Raw genomic sequence first — 11,016 nt, forward strand, 5'->3', positions numbered from 1 at the left:
CGGCCTTGGCAACCATTAGATCGCCTCGGGCTGGGCGGCTTGCAAACTACATTTCCCAGAGGGCCTCGCGTGCCGCGGGACGGAAGGGGAAGCGCCTCGGGTGCAGTGCGCAGACGCGAGAGCTTCCTCTGGTTATATAAGAGCGGTCTGGATCCCTTTTCGGTCTTTTCCGTCCTCGGCGCTTTCCTGTTGGTGTTCTGTGGCCTTCTGCTGCGTTCGATGTTGTGCGGGCACGGGAGCCCGGGTTTGCTGCTCTGTGCGGTGAGTGGAGATAACCGCTGTTTTCCCTTCGAGGTCTCTGTACCGTCTTTTCCTTCTTTGCCGTCACCCTTGGCCGTAGCTCCATTTACTCTAAAAGGCGCCTTAAGGCGTCGGGGAGGCCGGTTAAAAGTGGAAAAACCCGTGCCTGTGTGTGGACCCGAGTCCTTGGCTGGTGTAAATGATGACTGAGCTTTTTTCCCCATCAGATCGACAATGCTGAGGTCTTTGAACACTTGCCAGTTAGTTCTGATGCACCGGCCTCAAGAGGCCCGGCCACGTTCTTCCGACCGTGGGAAGATGGCGACTGATGCCCTTTGCTCTGTTGGTTCGCAGGTCTGCGCGATCACGGGGTACGGAATGGATCTCGGAGGAGGGCGTCGCTGCTGGGCCTTCAAGAGAGCCCGCGGTAGATCCCTAGAGCCATCGGTCTCCTGATCCCCGGCGTAAGCATTTGTCACCTGGCCCATTGTAGGAACCGCGTGTTCCGGGAGCCTCTTCGTTTGCTAGGCAAACCTGGAGGGGGAGGGGTGAAGGTGTAACTGTAGCTAATTGTACTTAACAAGTAAAGTGCGGTGGATACTTCTTTTTATTTCTTTAATATTTTATTTATTTATGAGGCAGAGACAGGCAGAGGGAGAAGCAGGCTCCATGCAGGGAGCCCTTTGCGGGACTCGATCCCGGGTCCCCAGGATCACGCCCTGGGCTGAAGGCGGCGCTAAACCGCTGGGCCACTGGGGCTGCCCTGGATACTTCTTATCGGTTATTTAAAAGTATCCGTTAGACATTAGTGAAAAATTAGTTTAAGGAAAAAAATTCCCCGAAGTGGAAAAATCTCTTTAAAGCAAACAGATGTGAATTTTTTTTTTGAAGATTTTATTCTTGAGAGAAGTAGAGACCCCCGCAGAGGGAGAAGTGGGCTCCATGCAAGGAGCTTGAGGTGGGACTCGAACCCGGGAATCCAGGATCACGCACTGAGCCACCCAGGCATGCCTAGATGTTAGTTAGTTCTTAAATCACATTTTTGGATCCCATTTCCTGGTATGTGATGTATTTTTTGATAAACGATTCTTCAGAGCATTTTTCCAAGTGGATGGGAGACTTGGTAGGGTAGAGGATGGCAGCGCAGGAGGGTAGGTGAAAGAATTCACTTGAGACGAGATGTTTGAATACACTGCAGAGGAGCTGCAGGTGGGAGAGACTGAGGAAGCAGTGGTGGGGAGCTGTAGTTAAAGGGGAAGATCAGGACGTATGGAAATGTTTATATAGTTCACTGGTGATCTATGGATTATGGAGATTTTAAGGTGGGTGGTCTAATGGGTTTGTTAGCATTTAGCCCAGTGGTAGTTGTGGGCCCTTTTATGTTATTCAGGTTCCCATTGCTCAAGCCTGTTGGCTAAAAGTGGCCTCTACAAGTGAGGACATTATATATTTTTAATCTCTATGCACAATGTGGGACTCAGACGCCGAACCTAGAGATCAAGAGTCACATGCTCTAGCAACCCAGCCATCCAGGCACCCCATCTGAGGATTTTTTTTTCCTAAAGGAAAGCTAAATTTGTATTTTAGGTTGACTTGGGCACTCAGATTAATTTCCAACTGTGTGCACTTGAAATTCATTTCAGTCCAGGGATGATGGCCCCTTGAGGGCAGGACTTACTGGGGAACAGATCTATCTGTGCCAGCGTGTTCCTGTGAGTCAGGTTTTTGGTGATGGCATTTTGCATTAAAATATAAGGTCCAAAAAAAACCAGATGGTGACAGGTGGTCAAAATCCTGTGGACACTTGCCTCCATAAGCCAACCATTTTCCCAGAACTCTTCCAGCCACATTGGCCCCAAATACAAGTTCAGAAGGCAAGAATTTATCTTAACTGTTACTGCCAATAACAGGATGGGCTCAAGCATGGAGTTGGTGGGCATAGAAGCAGACTAACCAAATCTCACTCGTTCAGCTCTAAGAATTAGCTTCCTACTGGCATATATGATGACTGAACTTTTTTCCCCGACAGATCGACCATGTTGATCCAACTTTTCTAAGCCAGTTTCTGTCTGATATGCCAGCTTGTACAGCTCCTTTGTCCCTCTCTTGTGGGCATCTAGCTGTTCAGAACTCATGTTTGTTTTTTTATCCCAGATTTAATGTTGGCAAGAGACTTGGAGTGGACCAGGAGTGGGAAGGAGTTGGTAAGTGATGTCCACGTGGCTGAATAGACACAGGATCTGGAGAATGGATGAGATTGTAAATCCTTTTAAAAAAGTAATCCATATCCATCGTAGGGCTCGTATTCATTTTCCCAAGATCAAGTCGTACTTTTCCAACTGAGCCAGCCATGTGCCCCTATTTTTTAAATATGGGACTGACAGATTTAAACAGCTTGTGTTCTGCCGTAACTCAAATTTGGCCATTGCAACTGATGACGTAACTTTTTTCCCCATCAGATCGACCCTGTTGATCTAACTGAACCATTAGCCAGTGTTTTGTCTGATGCATTGGCCCCAGAGAACTTTTATCCCTGTCACTGTATTCTGCTTACCACTAAGGCTACCTTCTATGTGGAATTTGGGCTTGGTTTGTGGGGACCCTCCCCCAGGAATCAGGTCACTTATCTTGGTTTTTATCTGCTCACTTCCTACAGGCCTGGAGCCCTGTGAAGCCACAGGGCAGTAAATAGATGGCAGCCTGATGTGCTTGGTTCAGTCTGTCCTGTTACAGGTGAGGTTTTTGCAAGTGGCATTATCTTAAGTCAGCCCCTGTAGATGTAAGATGATTAAATCACCCTCCCCCCCCCCCCCATAGAGTTGAGTTTACCTGTTCAGGAGTAACCTGGGAAACCATTTCCCAAATAGGTATGTAAAACAGGAGAATGAACAGTAGGATTGTTGACCTATTGGTACTACTAGGTCTTGGAAGAAAGGTAAAAATGAACAGTTAATTCTGCCTTAGAAATAAGCTTCAGGTCACATTTTGGCTGGGATTCTTTTTGTGTTTTTTTGTTTTTTAAAAAGATTTTATTTGTTAATGAGAGAGAGGCAGAGACCCAGGCAGAGGGAGAAGCAGCAGGCTCCACACAAGGATGTGGGATTCGGTCCGGGAACTGGGATCACGCCCCGAGCCTAAGACAGACACTCAACCACTGAGCCACCCAGGCATTCCACAGTTGGGATTCTTTTTGAAAGATTGAGTTCCTCAAACTGTTCAAAGTCCGCCTTCTTGGCTACATGGGACTCTTTAAAATGGCAGCATGCTTGTAGAATTTACCTTGCTTTGGTAGTTGATAGTATTTCCCCCCTCCCCCCCCCCCCCCCCAGTTCCTGAAGTCTTAATTAGTGGGAAATCTCCCACATCCCAAACAAGGAACTTTTTACATCAGAATTAAATACTGAATGTAATCTTTTTCAGGAGTTTCTCAACTTTGTGGAGTTTGGAATACAAGGCTTCTTGGAAAAGATTGACTGTATGCTTACCTGAGAAAGGGTGATCTTGCTGAATCTGTCTCCCAAAGCTTTTTTGTAATCTGAAATCCTCTAGATTTCTCTGACCATTTTGAAGAATTAAGGATTATGGTTAAACTTGGTAAAATTTTTAATTTGTATCTTTCCTATCTGAAGAAAATAAAATTGTTTAAATAAAAATGTTCTTGTGTTTGGTTAATGGAGATAAACATTTGGACCATCGATAATAAGTAACAACCAAGTATCTGCAGGGGTCAAACTCTTGGGACAGAGCAAATGGGGGGCAGGCTCCACTCTTGTACCTTCTGCAGGTTTGTTTTTTTTTTTTTAAGACTATGCACAAGCAGGCTCCCCACTGAACAGTGAATCCCAGGACCCCAGAATCCATTACCTGAACCAAAGGCAGAAGCTTAACCAACTGAAATACCCAGGTGCCCTCTGCAGGCATTTCTAAACAGTAGTGCTACTAAAGCACAGGTTCTGTGCTTTGTAGGTCATTTATGAGATTAGCAATTATGGTTAAGGCTATATTTAAATATTATTAATGTTTAATCATAGAATATTGTACACTGGTCTAATGACAAATGCCTGTCTGGTCTAATTGAACTTCTTTTCCCCTGTCACAACAATGTTAATACATGCTTAAAGATCATCTTAACTTGAGAAAGCTGGGATTTCACACTGTTCTAGTTACATTATGCTTTCTAAGCTTTGGTATTGACTTCTATCTCCTTCAGTGCTGAACCTAGTGCCTCCAGTGAATAGAAAACCACAAAAGGGTAGGTTATTGGGAGATGAAACCACTGGTCTATTTTCTGGCTAGTTGCTTGGCGTGCTTGCTTTGATGAAGCAAGGAGTTGATGTGAAATGTCCACATTGCAAGGTGGACAGACTCCAGTGAACAATGTATGGAACTGAACCCTGCCAACGACTGAACTTGGAAGCAGATCCTTCCCTAATCGAGTCCTTGGTGATGAATCCCTGCTGACACCTTCATGCGTACAAGAGACTGAACAGGACCCACTCAAACTGCCTAGATTACTGATGAACAGTAAGATAAATGCATTTCAAAATAAGACCATGTATTTAAAGTTAAATGTATTTAAAAAATAAAAGTTTTGGTAATTTATGCAGCAATAAATCTAGAGCTCGAGTCAAAAGCTCTATAATGGTCTTGACATAAATACCATTAACTGCATCAGCCAAGTGACCTTCCTGAATTTGTCAGAACATTCAAAAACTGGCCCCTAGCCTATATTTCCAGACTTGTCTTGTATTCCCCTTCATGCATTCAATTTAAACTTCAAAAACTATCTTCTGTAGAATTTTAAGAAATGAGGGGAAGTGAACAGAAAAGGTGAAATCTGAGACAAACCATGACACTTTTATCAGGAAACAAATGGTCACTGGAGGGGGTTGGGTAACTGGGTGATAGACATATAAGGAGGACATGTGATGTAAGGAGCGCTGGGTATTATATAAGACTGATGAATCATTGACCTCTATCTCTGAAACTATGTTATTTGTTAATTGAATTTAAAAAACAACTCATCAGAGACCTTCAAACTGCAACTCAGGGATGTCTCAGATTGCCACTGCCTGACCCCAGTCCCTCTGCAGATATTTTGAACCCAATGTTGAGAAACCTCAACTGGCTTTTCCCCAAGCTCAGAAACTGAATTATTTTTAAGATTTTATTTATTCATGAGAGAGGCAGAGGGAGAAAGGCTTCATGCAGAGCCTGATCTGGGACTCCATCCCAGGACTCCCGGATCACGCCCTGGGCTGAAGGCAGGCGCTAAACTGCTGAACCACCCAGGGATCCCCAGAAACAATTTATAATTTGCTTGAACTATCAACTTTTGGATTTTTTTTTTTTTTTGCTTCCATAGAAATGGCTCTGATTAAATTACCAGATTTTTCACATCATATGGAGCTGACTCGCAGCCTCTCCTCTCAAAACATCCTCATATTCATCCTGTCCTAAGTAGTCCTGCCAATATATGATTGCTAATACATCATGCTGTGCATATGTAAATAATTAAAAAATTAAAACCCATTTGAGTTATTTAACTGGTAAATCTTAACTCCTGGTAATCTTTGTTCCAGGGAATTTGTCAGTCCTTGGTTATTCTCCGGACAGTCATTATAGTAACTTCTCTAGTGCATTGTCTGCTCTTGAGGGATTTAAATGACTGCCATAGCCACTCACATGCCAGATAGTATCCATCAGGATCCCACAACTGGATCAATCAGTAGTAACCACATAAATGATGAATATGGTGACTACATGGCCCTTTAGCCAGAGACTCCACTAATGGAAAGACGAAATGTGTGATTGTTTAGCCTGATGACATCAATGGTGGTAAATGAGAAAAAGGCTATACTGGCTGGTCACACTCTCAGCCTACTGAAAGAATAACCAAAGGGCGGGGGTGGAGGGGATTGGTAAAGTAAAAAACAAATGAAAACCTTGAAAACTCCGAGTGTACAAAACCAGTGTAATCCTATAAACAAAGCTTAATTGTGCTTATTTTGTAAGACTAACTTGACCTGGGTCATTTCTTACATCTCTGAAGTCATAAGCAAAACAAACTTTCGCCCAAGGCTAATATGAAATAACCACTGCCCAACTGCCTATCATTTAAGAAAACTCTAGTATAACCAATATCTACATGTATACCAATACCTAATACAACCAGTCAATGTGAAGAGTAAGCAGTCACTGCTTTCTCACTACATAAGCTGCTTTATAACAACATGCCCCTTAGCGTCATTCCATGTTTTGGTTTGAGGGCTCCTGTTTACAAACTATCTTTTCAGTGTGCACACAATAAACTCTTAACTACTAAAAAACAAAAAAAAAAAAACTAGGGGTGCCTGGGTGACTCAGTGATTGAGCATCTGCTTTCAGCTCAGGTCGCGATCCTGGGGTCCTGGGATGAAGTCCTACATCAGGCTCCTTGCAGGGAGCCTGCTTCTCCCTCTGCCTATGTCTCTGCCTCTTTCTCTGTCTCATGAATAAATAAACAAAATCTTAAAAAAAAATTATCCTTCACATTTTGGTCTTGTGCCACGTATGAAACGATTAGCAAATCCTATTGGTTCTGCCTTCGAAATACATCTGAAATTTGCCACTCCATTGCTACCACTTTGCCCGTCCAAAGCATCATCCAATCTTTGATTACTGGTCTTTCTACTACCACTCCCTTCTATGATCTATTACGCAGCTGGAATGATCATGAAAATCAAAGATCATGCCACTATCCTCAAAACCCCCCAGCGTGTGTCCACGTCATTTGGAGTAAAAACCAGAGTCTGGCCTGCATTATTTCCCCTTAATCTCTGACCTATCTCTGTCTCCTTCGATCTCTCTCATTCACCAAACTGTTCCTCCATCACTTGAGGATCACTCCTACCTCAGAATCTTTGCACCTGCTGTTCCCTCTTCCAGGAGTGACAGATTCTAGCCTCTTCAGATCTTTTCATGTTTCCTTCACTTGTCCCAGTCAGGTGTTTATTCAAATGTCACCTTCTCTGGGGAACCTATCTAAAATAATCTTCCCTACCACTTTCTATTCCCTTACTTTGTATTTTTTTCATATTATTTATCACTGCTTAAGTGATATATAGATATAGATACAGATATAGATATATACGCACATTGTATGTATATAGTATATTTGTTGAAGCCCTCTCACTACCCCCCACCCTCATTAAACCAGGACTCCGTGTACATAGCAACTTTCCCTTCTTTGTCTGTGGCTCCTCCACAGCAAGTGGCACAGTATGGCCACTGGCTTGTGGTAAGCCACTCAATATTTGTTAAATGAAAGAATGAATCACACACTTGCCTTGTGGCTGGACTGAGCTAAGGCACTTGACATGCACACTTTGTTACTCATCACAACCACCCTATGAGGAGAAAACCAGCATGATTCTTTTTTTTTTTTCCAAGATTTTATTTACTTATTCATAAGAGACACAGAGAGAGAGGCAGAGACTTAGGCAGAGGGAGAAGCAGGCTCCATGCAGGGAGCCCGATGTGGGACTCCACCCGAGGACCCCAGGATCACGCCCTGAGCCAAAGGTAGACACTTAACCACTGAGTCACCCAGGCATCCCAACCAACATGATTCTTATCCCAGTTGCACAGATGAGGGAGTGGCACTCAGAGAGGCATGGTTCCCCAGCTCTATGTGATGAATTGGGTCACAAACTCTGGCCTGTTTGACTCCAAAGCTCCTCCTTTTCCCTTCCCAACGTACTGCCTTCTACTAGAACAAGGAGTATTCTCTGGAGTCTCTGCATCCTCTGCAGTTTCCAGAGCTATTCCTTGCATACAGTAGGTGTTCAATAAGGCAAAAATGACCAAATGATTCCTTGAACTATCACTCACAAACTGGCAGCATGCAGACACAATCCATTCCATAAATATTTATTGAGGACCTACCGTATGCCAGACTCTGTTCTAGGTGCTGAGAATATAATGGGAAGTTTTTTTGTCAGTGTGGAAGATTAACTTGCCAGTGGAGCGCTAGGAACAGCAAAACAATAGTATGTTATTTAATGTTAAATGCTATGGAGAAAACTCATTACACTGGGGGAATGGGAATAGAATTGGAAATGGTAAAGGTGAACAGTTGAGCACAGAGCTGAAATAGATCCGGGAGTGAGTGGTGTGAGTATCGGGGCATAGTACCTTCCAAGCCAGTGCAAAGGCTCTGAGGTGAAAACATGCCTGTTGGCTGCTGTGTTTAGAGTAGAAAAGAAGCTAGTGTGTCTTTGAGTGGAAAATTGAAAGGTCTGGTCATAAGTGGATTTATTTTCCTGTCTGGTAATAATGACTATGGCTGATAACATCCATCCCTTTGGGCAGGGCATGATGGGCTTTCCAGTTCCCACTCTGGTCTGCTGCTCTCTTCTATGTACTTGTGCCTGTGGAAGTAATCATAGTAACAATGGCTAACATATATTGAGCCCTTACTATGTGTTAACTGCAGTTCTTAGCATGTAAAAAGACATTCTTCCAACAGCCATATAAGGTAGGTTGTATTATTAATCTCATTTGACAATTGAAGCAGCAGTCTCAGAGAGGTAAAACAACTTGCCTACAGTCAATACAGCTGGTAAGAGTGGCAGAGCCAGGACTTGAACCCTGTCAGTCTGGCTCTTGAGTTTGTAACCTTTGGCTTAATTATAGCCAATCACTTTTTTGCCATCTAACAGACATAGGAAGGAGTCAATTTCTGGCTCTTAAAATTTCAAATGAAAGGGGTGTCTGGGTGGCTCAGTCAGTTATGCATCTGCCTTCAGTTCAGGTCATGATCCCAGAGTCCTCGGATCAAGCCCCACATCAGGTTTCCGGCTTAGCAGAGGGTCTGCTTCTCCCTCTACCTCTGCTTCTCTCCACGGCTTGTGTTCTCTCTCTCTCTCTCTCTCAAATAATTTTTTTTTAAAGTTCAAATGGAAAAAAAAAGTTCACATGCTTTTGCTGGAGTTCTTTGTTGGTAAGACACTTCTGAACTCAGAAGTGTCCCCAAATACCTGCTAGCTGAAGGCCAAAGAAGCTCCTGAGAAGGCTCCCATCCACCTTGTTTCTTGGCTTTGCTGTCACGGATTGCCTGAGCTCCAGGTCTCGGATGCCCAAACTCTGCATCTTGTCTCCCTAGCTTCAGTCCCACCAAACAATTGATGCTTCACTCTCATTTTACTTCTTTGTCCTCCTAGCTGAGGGATGTGGCAAATAACTTGAGCTCTATAAGCCTCCGATTCGTGATTTGTGAAATGGTGTTCATAACATTATCTACTTCCGAGAACTGTAAGGTTTAACAAACTTGTGTCTGCAAAGCGTTCAGCCCAAGGCCTGGAAAACAGAAGGAACACAATTCATTATTGAGGTAATAAATAAATCTTTCTGCCACAGTGAGGTGGGAGGAGGTCTGAGTTGGGGAACTAGGAGCAGAATACATGTGCTCATTGAGTGCTTATCGCATGTAATATTCTATTGGTTTATTATCTCATTTAATCTATACCCCAATCCTGCTATTTATTTATTTATTTATTTATTTATTTATTTATTTACTTATTTATAAAGATTTTGTTTGTTTATTTGAGAGAAAAAGAGAGAGCACAAGCAGGGGGTGCTTCAGAGGTGCTTCAGGGGGTGCCCACAATGTGAGGCCCAATCCCAGGATCTTGGGATCGTGACCTGAGCCAAAGGCAGATGCTTAACTGGCACAGGTGCCTCCTTAATATCTCATTTTAAAGGCAGGTAAACTAAAATTCAAGGTTAGCAAATTACTTGAGGTCGTGCATCTTGGAACTGACAGCTGGGGTTTGAACTCCATCCTGGGCCCCTAATTTCTATACTCTACTGTCCTCCAAGAATCTTTGCTCCAGACCCACACCAGCTGCATGAATAGAATTGCAAGTGTTTCTGGGAAGCTATGGAGAAAGATAAGGGATCCACAGATCATCTTCCAGAATTCCAGCCAGGGGGTGGTATTGTTTCCCCAGTATCTCACTTTTTGTCAGCTGGGAACAGAGCCATTTTATAAATGGCTCTGAGTCTGGGATTAGTCCCTGGCTCCTAGCATACAGCCAGCTCTTAGCTGCAGATCTCCCACCTATAGAACGGGTATAACATTAACCTTCCTCTTGGGAATCTGTGAAGACCAAATGAGATATGTCAAAATGCTTAGTGTAGTATTTGGCAGGTTGTAACTAATGGCACTTGGATGGTTATAACTACTTGCACTGTATGTTAACTAACTAAAATTTAAATAAAACAAAAAGTGATTCACATCTCTGAGCCTCAGTTTCATCATCTGAAAAATCAGGACCTTAATGGATCCGCCCTTTGGGGATATTTTGAGGAGTAAAAGAACTCATATAACTCTGCTTGGAACATGGAAAGAGCTTCTCAAATGCTTATTATTATTATTATTATTATTATTAGTTTCTTTTAATCTTCTTTTTCTTTTTCTTCCTTCTAGATTTTGGCTGCCTCAATCCTCATGATGGCACAATTGCCAGGGAAGATGGAACATGGGATCCCTTCCAGGACTTGCAGCTCCAGTCTGTGTCTGCAGGGGGCGCTATGCGCACACATTTCTCCAACTGGTGGGCGCAAAGCCTCCACCGTTGGGCTGGGAAAGGGGAAGATGGCCTGGTAGTGGCCTTGCAGATGGGTGAGCTTTCAGATCTTGCAGCTAGCACTTCTGGGGTTGAGTGCAGCAGTGAAGCCTGAGAAAGGGCAAATTCCCCAGGCCTGAAACATGGGCTGCTAATGGTGCCTCCA

At 43.6% G+C, this 11,016-nt stretch overlaps 3 non-coding genes across 3 annotated transcripts; all 3 read left to right on the forward strand.

Annotated features, from left to right (window-relative positions):
• The first annotated feature begins 429 nt into the window (after nucleotides 1–429).
• LOC112674341 (small nucleolar SNORD12/SNORD106) lies at nucleotides 430–520 on the forward strand. Its single transcript, XR_003145389.1, has one exon. It is a non-coding gene; the product is annotated as a small nucleolar SNORD12/SNORD106 (small nucleolar RNA).
• Nucleotides 521–2,231: 1,711 nt separating this feature from the next.
• On the forward strand, nucleotides 2,232–2,322 carry LOC112674342 (small nucleolar SNORD12/SNORD106). The gene has a single exon (XR_003145390.1). It is a non-coding gene; the product is annotated as a small nucleolar SNORD12/SNORD106 (small nucleolar RNA).
• A 339-nt stretch (nucleotides 2,323–2,661) lies between these two features.
• LOC112674343 (small nucleolar SNORD12/SNORD106) lies at nucleotides 2,662–2,755 on the forward strand. The gene has a single exon (XR_003145391.1). It is a non-coding gene; the product is annotated as a small nucleolar SNORD12/SNORD106 (small nucleolar RNA).
• Nucleotides 2,756–11,016: the final 8,261 nt, after the last annotated feature.

Source organism: Canis lupus, chromosome 24, assembly GCF_003254725.2.
Source record: "Canis lupus dingo isolate Sandy chromosome 24, ASM325472v2, whole genome shotgun sequence".
Classification (NCBI taxonomy): domain Eukaryota; kingdom Metazoa; phylum Chordata; class Mammalia; order Carnivora; family Canidae; genus Canis; species Canis lupus.